We start from the raw sequence: 13923 nt of genomic DNA on the forward strand, positions 1-13923 counted from the left end.
ATTGCCTATTTCTTTGGTCCATTGGCTGTTAACCTTGAAGCGCGTCGGGCGGAGGCAGGGAGGCCCTCCCTGTCAGGCCTGACCCCGGCCCGCGCTGTGGGCTGCCATGACAACCGCGACAGATGTCACCCATGCCGCCCGCGCCCCCCGAATGGGGAAAATCGATCTTGCGACGGCGCCGCCGCGCACAGCCACCGACCTGCCAAGTGCTCCTGGCTCAATCATTTGTTTCATCTAGCGAGGAGAGGAAAACATAAAAGAAATGAAATGAATTTGACCTCTGTCTTTCGAGTGACTCTGGCGCTGCGCTGAATCCTAGCAAGCGCCTCTTATGAATTTGAAAAAATTACATTAGGAATAACATTTTGAAGTGAAATGACTCTTGTAATGTCAACCCTCCAGAAACATGTTATTTCAAATGTCAGATACCTAGCAATCGTTTGCTATTTTCTGAATGTGTCCGGAGGTTATCTTCACCTCAGATACATTTCAGATAAATTATTTTAAAGAAACTACCTGTGAAATACACAAGAAAGTATTGTCTGGTTTTTTGCACTGCCCCAGTGAGGAAACCTTCTTTGTGGCTGCACAGAGCCTCTCCATCATGAGAAGATGGTAAACAATGCTCTGAATTGACAATGTCTCTCCTTTATTAAAACTATGCCAGAGGGTAAAGGACTTTCCCAGTCTGGAGCAGGGTTTCCTGAAATAGTGGCTGGTACACCAATGAAGGCAGAGGATCCCAGGGGCACAGGAAAGCCACCCCCCAACACACACCCCTCTGAGGGTTTGCTTGCTGCATATGCAAATAATTTAATAACCAAATTCTACGACTCTGAGCTAACATTTACCAATGCATCAATGTCATCCCAGCCACGTTGCACATGTGTCCAACAAATAGGAAAAAACCCAAACCCCAAGAGGCTTGGTTCATGCCTACCACTGGATGGACCTGCTGGCGAATTTAAAAGGCAGCCCATTACAAATCTATAGAGATGGAGAAATCTCTAAGATAAACTTGTCCTTAAAAAAAAAAAAAAAGAGGAAAACAGCACGCCACTGAAGGTGATTATACAAAAAAGATGTCTTAAGATTTTGAATGCGATATGTCTGTCTCTCTGATGTGGGATATTTTATTACATTTTTGCCCTCAAGTGAAGCTGACGGGAGCCAGGCTTGCAATTTAAATCAATAAGAACCCTTTACTGTGGCCATAAAATACTTGGTTAAACCTTTGAAGTGGCCACAGTTGAATGCGCAGTGAACACAGCATAAATGCTCCTTGAGATGTATTGTGTTAGACCACTGCTAAAGTGGCATTCCGAGGAAGCAGTGCCTGAGCACCTTCTGGGGGCAGGGCAGAGCAGTCTGTCTTCTCTGGGGCACTGGGGGGTTGCTGTAAGTCAGTGCTCATAACTGGTAGGCTGCCCCACACATGTCCAGAGTTGGCACTCCCAGCTCAATGGGTTTCCTGGTGTGGGGACTCAGCCTGAAAATCCCATAATGTGTTATTCTACCTCGCAGCAATGGCTGGGGAAACAGGAGGCAACCATGGCTGGATCAGCAGTGTTTTCAGGGCCAGGTCCTTGATTATGTAAATCAGCATTGTTGTAGGGAGGAGCAGGTCTGAATGACCCCAGCTGAGGCGTAGTCTGTGCAGGATGAACAGTGACTGCATGAATGTATGTCTGTCTAGCTTTTGGCATGTGCATGCATGAATGCATCTCACAGATATCCAGGTAAAAGCCTGTGTAAGAGCAGAAAGCTCTCCATGAATATCATGAAGATTTCACCATTTAATATTTAATACTTACAATAAGGATACCCAAAATTAAGGTTGGCACTTACCATTCCTGCAAATAAAGCAGTAGGAAAACAAGTAAAGTTTAAATCTGCACCCTGACTTTGCAGCTGTTTATGACAAGCCCTCGGGATTCTTTAAGGAGAAATCTGTTGTTTCTCTGTTTATAAACAAGCTTTTCATTTAAAGAAACCAAGGACCAGGCACTGCTTTATTACTGGATAAATCATACTGGTAAAGCCTCTAGCCCAGTGGCAGGGCAAAGCGCATGGGGTATATGTGTTTTAAGGTCGTAAAAGACTGGTTCTTCCAGGCACATGGGGAATATGTTCAGAAGCAGCATTAAGTGCACATACTAGTTACAGCACTGTATGCTGTCTGGGTGCAGGTCCCTGGTTGTAGGGAGGGTCCTGCCCTAAATGCGCACCCTCAGGCTGAGAAAACTTGCTCAGTTTAGGACAGTCCAGCTGGTTGCGCTGTCTTTTCTGTTTCAGTTCTATTTCTGTTCTGATCCAGTCCAGGGAGGTTCAGCTCTTCAGCAAATATGCTAGGGTGGCAAACACAGTCTTCCTTTCTGTCCTGTACATTGAGAGTTTGGCCTTAAGCTACTCCCAGTGTACCTTGGTATTACAGAGGTAGCAGCAGCAGGTGTAGAATACTATGTGCTCAGCAGATTGTAAGAATGAGGGCTTAAAAAAAAATTCGGTATGTGTTGTCTACAGCAAACATTATTTGTAATAGATCCTATGTCTATTTAATATTTTCTTTTTAAATATATATAAATTAGACTCACCACATTTACAGCTGCCTGATTAGGTTTGAAACTTGACTCTGTGGCATTTTCTTCTTTTTTATAACCCATTTTACAGGAACATGGGTGTTTCTGCAACCCCAGGAGCATGTCAGAATTTTCACAGGTGTATATTCTCTGCCAAACATGACCTCCTGTGTCAGTTTGTGTAAGTATTGCTCCATACACCCACATGGTAAAACAAAGATTATTCACATTCCTTTGTTCCTATAGATGCCGTGTGTTTCTTTTGCACTGAGAAACATTGTATGTTGTTCCACAGTATTTTAATGTAAAAACAGCTAAGTGGTTGCTGTTATGCTTCACTGAGAAGTTTTCCTCAGATCTGAGTAGTTTGCTCCAGTGAACTTCCATTGGCTGCTCTTGCCTTTACTCAGGCTGTGTCCTTCCACTCCTTTTAGCCAGCCCTGTGTTCTGAGCATGAGCTCCATGAATCACACTTCACTGTCTCTTGCCCTGGATGAACTCAGCCACAACATGCCCTTGGGTGCAAATGGGAGAAGTAAAACCTACAAATTACCTAAATGGACTTAAAAACATTTCTCCTATTCCAGACAGTATCACCAAGAGCATATCCCAGCTCAGAGTCCAAACCCGTGTGGCCTATGAGGATAAACAATACGATGGGGAAATAATCAGATGAAGAAGGATGAAATGTGATTTGTTTCACTGTATTACATCTGACAGTATGTATTTGTCCTACCTCACATCTTGCTTACAAGTTAGGCAGAATTAGTTTGGATATGTGATTGTGGATTTTTAAAAAATTCTTCCTATTTCATCCCACTGCTGGAGACTCCAGGTGACTGAGCACAGACACCTGAGAAACTTTCCAAAAAAATATACATCCAGACTTGTGGCAAGTTTATCTGTTTATATTTCTCTCTCATCTTATTCCTATTTTTCCTTGGACTAGACTGGTAATCAAAGGCATTTCTCTCTCATGGGGCATCTGACAAGAAGACACACAGAGCTTTCTAACATGGTCACTGAATGCTTCCCTTCAGTCTCTGGCTTACATAGATATGACTATCCAGAGAGACAGACTAAATAAAGGTCTTTAATTTTATGTAGTGGGCCTTTAAAATTAAGGAAATTGCTACGACTGTGCTATTTTTTCCTAAGAATTTTTCTGTGAAATGTCAAACCAGAATCAGACATGATAAAATAGAAGGACCCCCAGTCCCTGCTGTCTCTGATGGGTAAGCTGCCTCAATACCACTTCCAGCTTGAGTTGCAGTTTTCTGTCTTCATCCGTAGAAGGAGAAAGAAAGAATGAAAATGGATTTTTGAAACAGGGAAATTCTGACTCTAATCTCAACTCAATATATACAGATAGTGTCCAGGAGCCCTATAAGGGACATCAGGGGAAACAAATCCTAAAGCAGAAGGGACCATTTCCCTTTATTTTTATGTAATTCAACAGTTTTTGAGTTGTCCCTCTTAGATTTTGTTAAAACCTTCATTGGTTCTTAGTCAGAACAACTGGCAGAAGATATTGCTGAGGAGCAGCCCTTATGGATTGTCCTAGAGCATTTCACAGAAAGGTCTCCTAGTAGTCATGACTTCTTGTGATCAGCACAACAACTCACAATCTGTTCCCCTGAATTAGGCAGCCCATTTGTCTCTTTTCTTTGAGCAGCATGTAAATGTCCTTTCCCTCCTCACACAAGAACAGGGAGAGGTTCTTGGTTCAACTTTGAAGCCATTGCTTTAAGTCTGGATGTACAGTCTGAGAAATGAGCAGTGGACAGGCAGAGGTGTAATGGTCAGAACCACCTGCAGCGGGTAGTTACCCTCTCATGAAATTTGTTGTAATCATCTTTTCCTCTAAATTTGCTACATACATCTCTAGGAACTGGTGTTTTTTCCAAGTTGGAAAACCCTTGTGGGTATGATCCTCTGAGTACAGAGGCACTCATCAGCACAATCTTTGCCCATCTAAATGAATCTCTCTGCTTTCCTGATTCCTTGTCTGCTTAGACTCTTTTCCCTAGGGTCTACATGCAGGGAAGCTTTAGCAGGATCCCAAGAACAGTGAGTCAGAAGGGAAGGATGTTCTTGATCCCAAATATTTCACTGTCAACAAATCACTCTGAATTTTTGTTTCGTGTGATAAACCTTTATACAGAACGGGTCATATAAACCCAAGAGTCGGTGAGTTTTCTTCCAGCCTTCTTGCATCTGGGCTCTGCTTTATTTGCTCCATATGCTTCTTCCAGACTTTACCATCAACTTCCTCCTTAGCTGTGGTTTGGAGTGTTATTCAAAGACAAAATCCATTAAAATGCATTTGCTCCCACACGAAAGAGCTATTCATGTCTGATGGCTTGTTTGTTTCTGCAGTAAAATCTATGCTGTAATCCACAAATGAGTTTGCATTCCGACATGGGGTGACATTCTTCAGTGAAGGTCACAGCACTGTATAGAAGCCTTGACTCAAAACAGGTTTCATAGAACAAAATGGAGTTCAGTTTGACATAGATATATCCTCAATCTGTCATGAAGTTTTCTGCCTTAACTTGATGGTCAAAGTAGCTGGCCAGGTGTGAGCAGGGAGGTGATCTATGTCTCTTCAATAGCAGCAGTAATTTCCTTGTCCCTCCTCAAACTTGCTCCTGTTCCAAAATGATGGCAACGCTGGTCTCTTGTGTGACCTTCTGATCGATGGAGTGACAAGCTATTTCTTTCTCAAGTGAGTCCTAATCTCCTATTATGCCACAAGTACACAGTCTACTGTGATAAAAGCTTGCAGTCTATGACACCTGGTCAAAACAATTATTTTGGTAGTTGTTCCCTATGGATTTGGGCTGTGACATGCAAGGTGACTAAACTAATCCCTGGAGCAAAGGGATTCCTAAAGTGAAATATGATTTAGAGGGCATTGGCTGGGTTTTGGAATTCAGTACAAGATTCTTAAGACTAGTCAGCTCTGCAGTTATCTGCCTTTCATTGTATTCTTGACTTTTGAGTTGCACAGTTTTCTGAGTCCAGGAGCATTTCAGGGTGGGTGTCACCCATCAATTTGTTAGGCATGTTCAGCACATCTCAGGATTTGCTTCTCATAAATCAAAGTTATCTGATCTGTTGTCTTGGCACAAAAGGATAGTCCACAAGGTGCAAAAGTTTAATTTTCAAGCTGCTTGTAACAGCCTGTTGAGACAGGCTTCTCCTAGGCCGTATTCTTTCTGTCTGGAAACAGTTTGAATGACAGGATTTCTACCACAACTCTTGTGGGTCAACTTTGCACCTGAAGAAATCCTTCTGTCAAGCTGCCTTCAAGCAGAAGATCCTCTCTGCAGCAGTATAATAATTTTCATCCCATAAAAAGAGAAAGCACTGCTTTCCCAGTTTTGTGGAAGGAACATCAAGGATATCTGGGTAGCTACCTTGCTCTGGGCTGGACAAAAAGCTTGTGACAGGCCAGGAACCTGAAGACCTCATAAAATTGCTGGGCCAGCCATCATTTACACTGTTATATCCAGTTGTGTTGCATTGTACCTAATGAAGGCTTCCTCTCTGGACCTGACACTCTTCTGTGGTAAAAAGTGAAGGATATACAAGTTTTGGATGGTGCAGACCCTAATTCTTCATTCTACTAAACTCAACTCAGCACCAGAGTGTTCCAGGTCCAAACTGATTTATAACAGCAGGATATCTAGCAAGGAAAAATTACTGTAGTGAATAACATAGTTTCTTCTGTCCACCTTCTTCTCCTGAATCCATCTTGGTGTGTTCCTTCTTATCCATGGAACTACAGGCAAAGCTGGTGCAGGAAGGTGTTGTACCATCTTGGCTGCCTGTGTGACACTGTCTCTGCACAGGCAGATTTCTCTGCTGTTTTTACCCATAAACTTCAGGGTCACATCATACCAATAGCACAAAATAACCTGTATGAGAATTTGGACTCTGAATTCTTGTTTAGTGGTGATAAACCTTGATACAGAGCTGGTCGTAGCTGTGGAGCCGGGCAAGTTAGTGACTCTGCTCCTGCCAGGATATCCAGCGGATCCCTAAGCAAGGAAGAGCAGTGCCATAAAGCCTAGGGGGTTTTTTGTTGCAGCTTCTGTTCAGGTACAGCAAGTCATGCCTAGAAAACTGATCTATCAAAGGTCCCATAGTCTCTGCAGGCAGATATCCTTGACCACTCCATTTCCACAGTGGATACTGGCCCATACTAAAGTTGTTACTGGGGAAAACCATACAGCCTGCTCCAGGACCCTCTTACCTCTTCAGTATCTGAATCCTTTTCATGTGGTAATCAGAACTATGCCTATGTCAGTGGATCCAGGAGCGTATCAAAGTTCATGAGTGTGGGTATGTGTTTCATTCATATCTGAGAACAGGCTGAATATTGGCTTCTTTTCTGTTTTCACACTGGACTTCATGGAAAGAAAAATGCAGTATGTAGGCCACCAAAGGATATGTGCATCCTTAGGCCTATCAGCTAAATGTAGGCATTGCCCAGGTAGTTGGATTTCAAGGAGACCCTTTCATACAACATCTCTATGATACCTTTAAGGATACTGTTTATAGATTTACCACCCTGCAAACTGTTATATTCTAGTCTCTCTGACATAATAGGCCATCTTTCATTACAGTAACTTCCTCCCATTTATCTTTAAGCCAGATAATAAAGGGCCTTTATTCACTTACAATGGATCTAAAATAGTAAAGTCCTGCTGTCTTCAATATGCTGCTTTCAGTTCATCAGTTCAAGATCAATCCCAATTTATTTGATTATTTTTCCTTACACATCAATCCCTCTTGTCCCATAGATATATTTATTAGTTCTTTATGGATATGCTCAGTGGGTAGAAAAATGTCCATTGCATTAAAGAGTTGATCATAAGGGCCGTTTAGACGGATATGCCAGTTCACACAGAAAGAAGCACAAGCCTGATAAACAATCAGTGCAAAAACATGAAGATGAAATAGTGGTTTAGCATTTCTTTTTTCCCAGTTGGAGCATGTATTAACACTATTTGTAGTACTCAGAAGTATTATCCATGGTCCATGGCTTGATTTTTCTGTAGCCAAAATAGTTTTGCTGGTTTTTTTTTTAATTTTCATACTATTTTTTCTGGAGAGGGAGTCTGCATGACTAACTCTTTATGAAAATAATATATTTTGTATTCTGTTTTCAGTATAATCTTTGAAGTCAATAATCTTAAGGGTCTTTTCAGAGTAAATAATTCTGTGATTTTATGATTCTATGGTTTCTCAGTGGAGTGGTTGAGGTTGATGCAGTTATCCTGCCTATGTCCACTCACCTTTATGACACATTGTTAATTATGTATTTTCTCTTCAGAATGTTCACTCCTTGTCCTGTTATCCAGAGACTGCCTTTGAAATTAAGCAGCCAGCATCTTCTGATGATGGTTTCACTTAACAAGGGAATACTTTTTTGCAAGATGTACATTTAAAACATAATAATTCTTGCCTGCATAGTATAAATAAAATGAAAACCAAACCAAAGCTAGGAGGCTGTTAGGTGCAGTATCTCCAAACTAATTTAAAAAGCAGTAGTTCAGCCACACATGTTCATAAAAAAAGAGGCTGAAATTATCTTATCTAAGCCATTCTTAACAGTTGTCCTGCAGAGTTATTGATCCTTGGCTGCTCATCTAATGAGCAAACTACACAGTGGACCACAAGTGCATTTCAGTTTTATGTGCAAGTGCTGTAAATGCTATTTTCAAAGTTAATATATTATTTTTTGTCAGTTTTATAGCAGCTTATTTAAAGTGTTATTAATGTTTAGAAATGTGATTTGGGGGTTATTTTATTGGTGTTTGACTCAGTTTTAAACATTCTTTCTTCATCTCCTCTGTATTCAGACTACATATATATAATTTTTGAAGTTGCTTGCCTCTTTCTGGGTTTGTCCCTCATTGTTTCATTAATCTTGACTCCTCCTTAAGACACTTCTACTACCATAGTGGAACAGTCTGAGTCCTAAATTGTAAGTCTTTGTGAATAAAATATGTCAACTGGATATATTTCCAGATGACAGAAACTGCAAGAAGCGTGTCGCTATGCCTGAAGGGTGAGAACCAGCCCTCCTCATTGGTTTGGGTTTGTGTCTGTGCCCCAGCACAGGGTGAGACACACACTGTACCAAACCCAGAGCATCCCAGAGGGGTATTATAACCCTGAGACTCCTCTCCAAGCCACAGGGCCTCCCCTGTTTCCACCTTTCTCTGGAGGAAGTAATTTTGCTTCTGTCCTGGATTTCAGAAGGACAACCCTGCCTTTGTTCTGTGGGTGGCCAGGAGTGAGCTCCAGGCTTCCCAACCCACCTCCTCCTCCTCTGGAGAGAAATAAACATGCACAGGGAAGCACACACACTAGTTTATAGTAGCAGCAGCTGTCAGAGAAGCTGTGCAGGGAGGTCTCATGCCCTTCAGCTCTTTTGGATAATTGTGTTATCCTCACGCCCCTCTCTCCCTTTGATGGAGGGAGAACACAAAGCACAGCCCTGTTGAGTGAGCTAAGCTGGTATCACATGCAGGGTGACAGTGCTGGGGCAGGTGTCAGAGACAGGTCCTCAGGAGCTGGTGCTGTGCTCAGGCACCTTGAGTAGCTCTGCAGGCACTCTGATGCAGCAAGCATACACATGGCCAAGTTCCTCAGATCCCAGAAAAAGGAAGGATGTTCCTTTGCTTTACACATCAGCATGTTGTTGAACCAGCAATGGATTCTCCTGGGTGGGCAGTGAAAAGCAAGAGGTCCTCTCACCCCTCTGAGTGCCTGCAGTATCATGGAACAGCTCCTGAAAGATGAACCCTAGCAGCAAAGGACATCAGTTCTGTAGTTTCAGTGAGTCAAACACAGGAAGCCCTCTGACATAGTCCTCAGGAGAAACTGAAGTCTTGCCCCTGCAGCACACCCAGGGCACCTTCCAGCAGAGCATGTGCTTAGCTTTTAATGCATGGATGATCCTAGTGAGCTTCAGGCATGTGCTGAAATATGAACGAGTGTTTGAAGTGCTGAGCTTCTTGGGGCTATCAAGCCCCAAATGGATCAATCCCAACACATTATGCAAATTGTGGGCCTTCCAACTTCACACTGGAGAAAGGCTGAAGAACTTAGTCCACTCAAGGCATGTGCCCTGGAGGGAAATGCAATTATATAATCTGTTTCTTTCTGAAACCCACTCCTGATCTCAGACATTTCAATAGCCTTTCACTGTTTCTACCCTATTCTTGTTACAACTGGTGACCATCATCACCAAGATGGAAATCTAAATGTAAAATACATTTAAGTGGCTCTGCTGTTTTCAGCTTTCTGCCTTACATATTTTTGTTGTGCATGTTTTTTCTACTATTTGTCCCAGCTTTTAGAGGACAAGCCAGTCAGTGGGTTAAGTGACAGAATGTTTTTCATCTTATTTAAGTATGTCTCTATTAAAATGTAAACTGCTTTCTAACCTCTTCTGGGAAAAGAACAGAAAAAAAAAAGCCTACTCCTGCAGATGCAGTAAAGTCATGGTAATTTTCCCCAGTTGGAACTCCTGACTTTGTGTCTTAGCATCATATACAGCATAATTTATAAAAGTGTGAGCAACTGCAGAATTGTTCTCCTAATAGATTCTGAAGATTCCAATTTCCATTCTGCCACACAAGACTGAAAATCCACTTGTGCTCAGTTATCTGTATCTTTGCCTCATCCTCAGACTGCATCAAAAATCAGGTTCAGGTGCAGGTTAAGAGCATGCATTTACCTCAGGAATATGGGACTTATTAAATATCTCTACACAATTAACATCACCATATCAATAAGAATTATCATTATGTCCTGTCAATCAGGTGCTGAATTTTGCTTCAGGGAAACAAAACAATTTAAATTATAGCAAGTGCCCCCCCTTCTTTTTTTTTACATGCTTCTCTTAAAATTGGATAATTATGTGGCTTTTCATTAGATTCCTCTAAGCATAATAGATCACAATATTCACCCTTTGACCTTGGTGATGAATGCTTCTGGTGAAAACATGTGACAAGCAGTGTTCTAATGAGAATAAAATACTGAATAACTGTGAGTCTCACATAATGAAAGAACAAAAGGGAGAAGCTCAACTACTCTTAAGGCTACAGTGCAAAATGTGTTCATACAGCAATTCTGATGGATTGGAAAAGCAACCCTTTCTTATTTAAGATGGTACCAACAAACTTTGGTATCAGAAGCAGAGACAAAGGCAAGAAAACACAAAGGAATCTTTGTATTCTGTGTAAACTCTGTAGGAACACGAGAAGTGGCCTTTATCTGTGCTGTCTAGGGAAGTTGTTACACAAAGCTCTGCTATTAAGCTTTCCTAAACATCTCAAAATTTTATGCATGTATTTATGCTATAAAAGAACTATAAATTCAATTTGTTTTCAATAATTTAGAGTGGGGCTAAGAAGGTCAAATTCTCTCTCATGCAAACAGCCACACACAGTAGTCAGTAATGTTACAACACTGGTCATTATGTTTATAAAGAATTATTTTTGGATGGACAAAGATGACATACCAGTCATCAGTGCAAAGACAGTGAGGGGAAAAAAGGAGGGTTGGCTCAATTAAAAATTGTTATCTGCTACATTTTTTTTTTTTCTGTTTTGCATCTTGGAACCCTACTGCCACCTTTCAAAAGGAACCTCAGAACAGGGTTACTTACACCCACATCTGCCATGATCATTTAGACCCTGGTCTCACTGGAGTAATGACTGCAGCAGGAATGTTTGATTTAGTAGATAGTTATCTTTTAGTTTTGTTCTATCTTGGTTTTGCTTGTGTTAGGCTTTTTCATTTTTTTTTGATGTCTGAGAAATGTTTATGATCTGAATTATTATCTCTGCTAATCAAACTTTCAATCAACTTCTGAAGAAAACCTTTTGCTTTTAATTTCTGGCTGGAGTTAATCTCTGATTCAAAGTTGGCTGTTCCTTAGCCCATAATAGAAATAGTATTTGTCTGAGATCCTGTCCTTGCAAAGACAGTGACTGTGTTACTGTAGGCTCTTGGGACAAGGAGTTCAGCCATGCTTTGTGCCAGGATCTCTTTTGAGTTATTCTATTATCACAGTTATCGGCACAACATTTTTGTGAACTGAGGACTACATGAGAGAGAAATTTGGTCTCTTGTCTTTATTAACCTTACAAAATACTTTGGTCTAAATTATTGCTACTCTTATTTAATAAATGCATCAAATAACATTAAATATTAATAGGGAACAACAACTACAATTTCCTCAGTAGTTATGCTGTAAAGCTCTCTAAGTAACTTTATCTGACGCCAGGCTCTGTGCTTGTGCCCATGAGGAATTTGGGGGTTAAACTAAATGAGATGAAAAGTCAGGAGATTTGCACGGCAATTTGAAAACAAAATGAAAAGCCAGTGTAAGTATAAAGACCTGTTTCTCCTTCCCTGTGTCTGTAAGCACCGTGGACAATAATGCACTTTAAGGGAATTTAAAGGATAAGGAAGGCCTAAGGGGCATGCTGTGTTGGTAAGAAGATGCATTTTGCATGCTTCCTACAGGATGACCTGGAGAGGAATCCCACAGAGGGAATGATGTGCCCTGGAGCCCCTTTCCACCAGCAGCCCTTGTCCTGTGGGTTAACCCTCCCCACCAGCTGGTCCACATAGCATGCCAGGCTGCCCCAGGAAGTGCTGGAGAGGGCTCTGCTGGGGAAACCTCCGCTCTCATCCTCCCTGCTTCTCCTCCTGCCTGGACTCCCTCACTCCCTGTGGGGTGAGCTGGGGGCTGCAGGGCAGGGCTGACAGACTTGCACAGCAGTCTAAACCACTCAAATATTTGGTCGTTCATGTCTCATCAGCTGAAAAAATATCCAGGGAGAAAAGAATATCATACCTATAGCAAGGTCTAATGAAGAGAGAAAGTTTTGATTTTCATGGAGGTGAAGCATTAAAGGCAAAATAATCTTATTGATTGTTTGTTACAATTGTCTGAATTGAAGGCTGTCTCCTCAGTGATTGAAATTTACTGTGATTGATGGGATCTCATAAACTCAGATCAAAAGGAGAATAAAAATGAAGGATTGTAAAAGCACATGACCCCAAATAAAAATGTTAGTGTCAGAAAAAAGTAAATAAAAATGTACTGCATGCATTAACCAATGGTGTCTGCTTACCCAGTGGCTATCACTTATATGTACTGCAACAAGTATTTTGATGTTATATTCGAGTGAAGAAGAAGAGAAGGGAAGGGAAGGGAAGGGAAGGGAAGGGAAGGGAAGGGAAGGGAAGGGAAGGGGAAGGAAGGGAAGGGAAGGGAAGGAAGGGAAGGGAAGGGAAGGAAGGGAAGGAAGGGAAGGAAGGAAGGAAGGGAAGGAAGGGAAGGAAGGGAAGGGAAGGAAGGGAAGGGAAGGGAAGGGAAGGGAAGGGAAGGAAGGGAAGGGAAGGAAGGGAAGGAAGGGAAGGGAAGGAAGGGAAGGAAGGGAAGGGAAGGGAAGGAAGGGAAGAGAAGGGAAGAGAAGGGAAGAGAAGAGAAGAGAAGAGAAGAGAAGAGAAGAGAAGAGAAGAGAAGAGAAGAGAAGAGAAGAGAAGAGAAGAGAAGAGAAGAGAAGAGAAGAGAAGAGAAGAGAAGAGAAGAGAAGAGAAGAGAAGAGAAGAGAAGAGAAGAGAAGAGAAGAGAAGAGAAGAGAAGAGAAGAGAAGAGAAGAAGAGAAGAGGGAAAGGGGGGAAAAGAAGGAAAACAAAACAAAACTGCTCTTAGCTGGGTTTTCACACTCTATTGGTTTTTGGGTGGCACCCAAACTGTTTTGAAGTGCCTGTCAATTTTCCTCCCTCTAACATTTTAGCGGCCATCAACTTAAAGCAGTTGTTGATCTGGGCTAGGAAAATGTCTGGCTCAAGAGAGGGACTCAGCAGAAGGGGGCTGGAGAAAGGGACCTTTGTTAGGGACCATGATAATCATGCTGCCTGTTGTTCTGCTCAACAACCGAGTTCCACTGAAGGCACCCAGAGTCCGTACACAAAGAAGGCATGGACACACCATGCAGAGAGATCTTCATCCTGTCTCTGCGTGGGTTTCTACTGCTGTCTCTCAGCTAGGTTGTGACTTCACCTCCAGTCTAAAAGTGCTGTGAGCTGTTGGCTGACCCTGCAGAGAAGGCTGAGATTGCTCCCTGTTATTCCTTCTCCAAAATACCCAATATGTAAAGGGAAACGTCTTTGAGATAAGATGTACCTTATTTGAGAAAATCAGACACACACAAAGATTGTAATCAGTTAAGGGCAATTGCACAGCAGTTATAACTTCATGGATACCTGAGGTTTAGGAAACATGCCGTCAGGAATGTGGTTG

The sequence above is a fragment of the Camarhynchus parvulus genome, chromosome 2 (genome assembly GCF_901933205.1).
Source record: "Camarhynchus parvulus chromosome 2, STF_HiC, whole genome shotgun sequence".
NCBI lineage: Eukaryota > Metazoa > Chordata > Aves > Passeriformes > Thraupidae > Camarhynchus > Camarhynchus parvulus.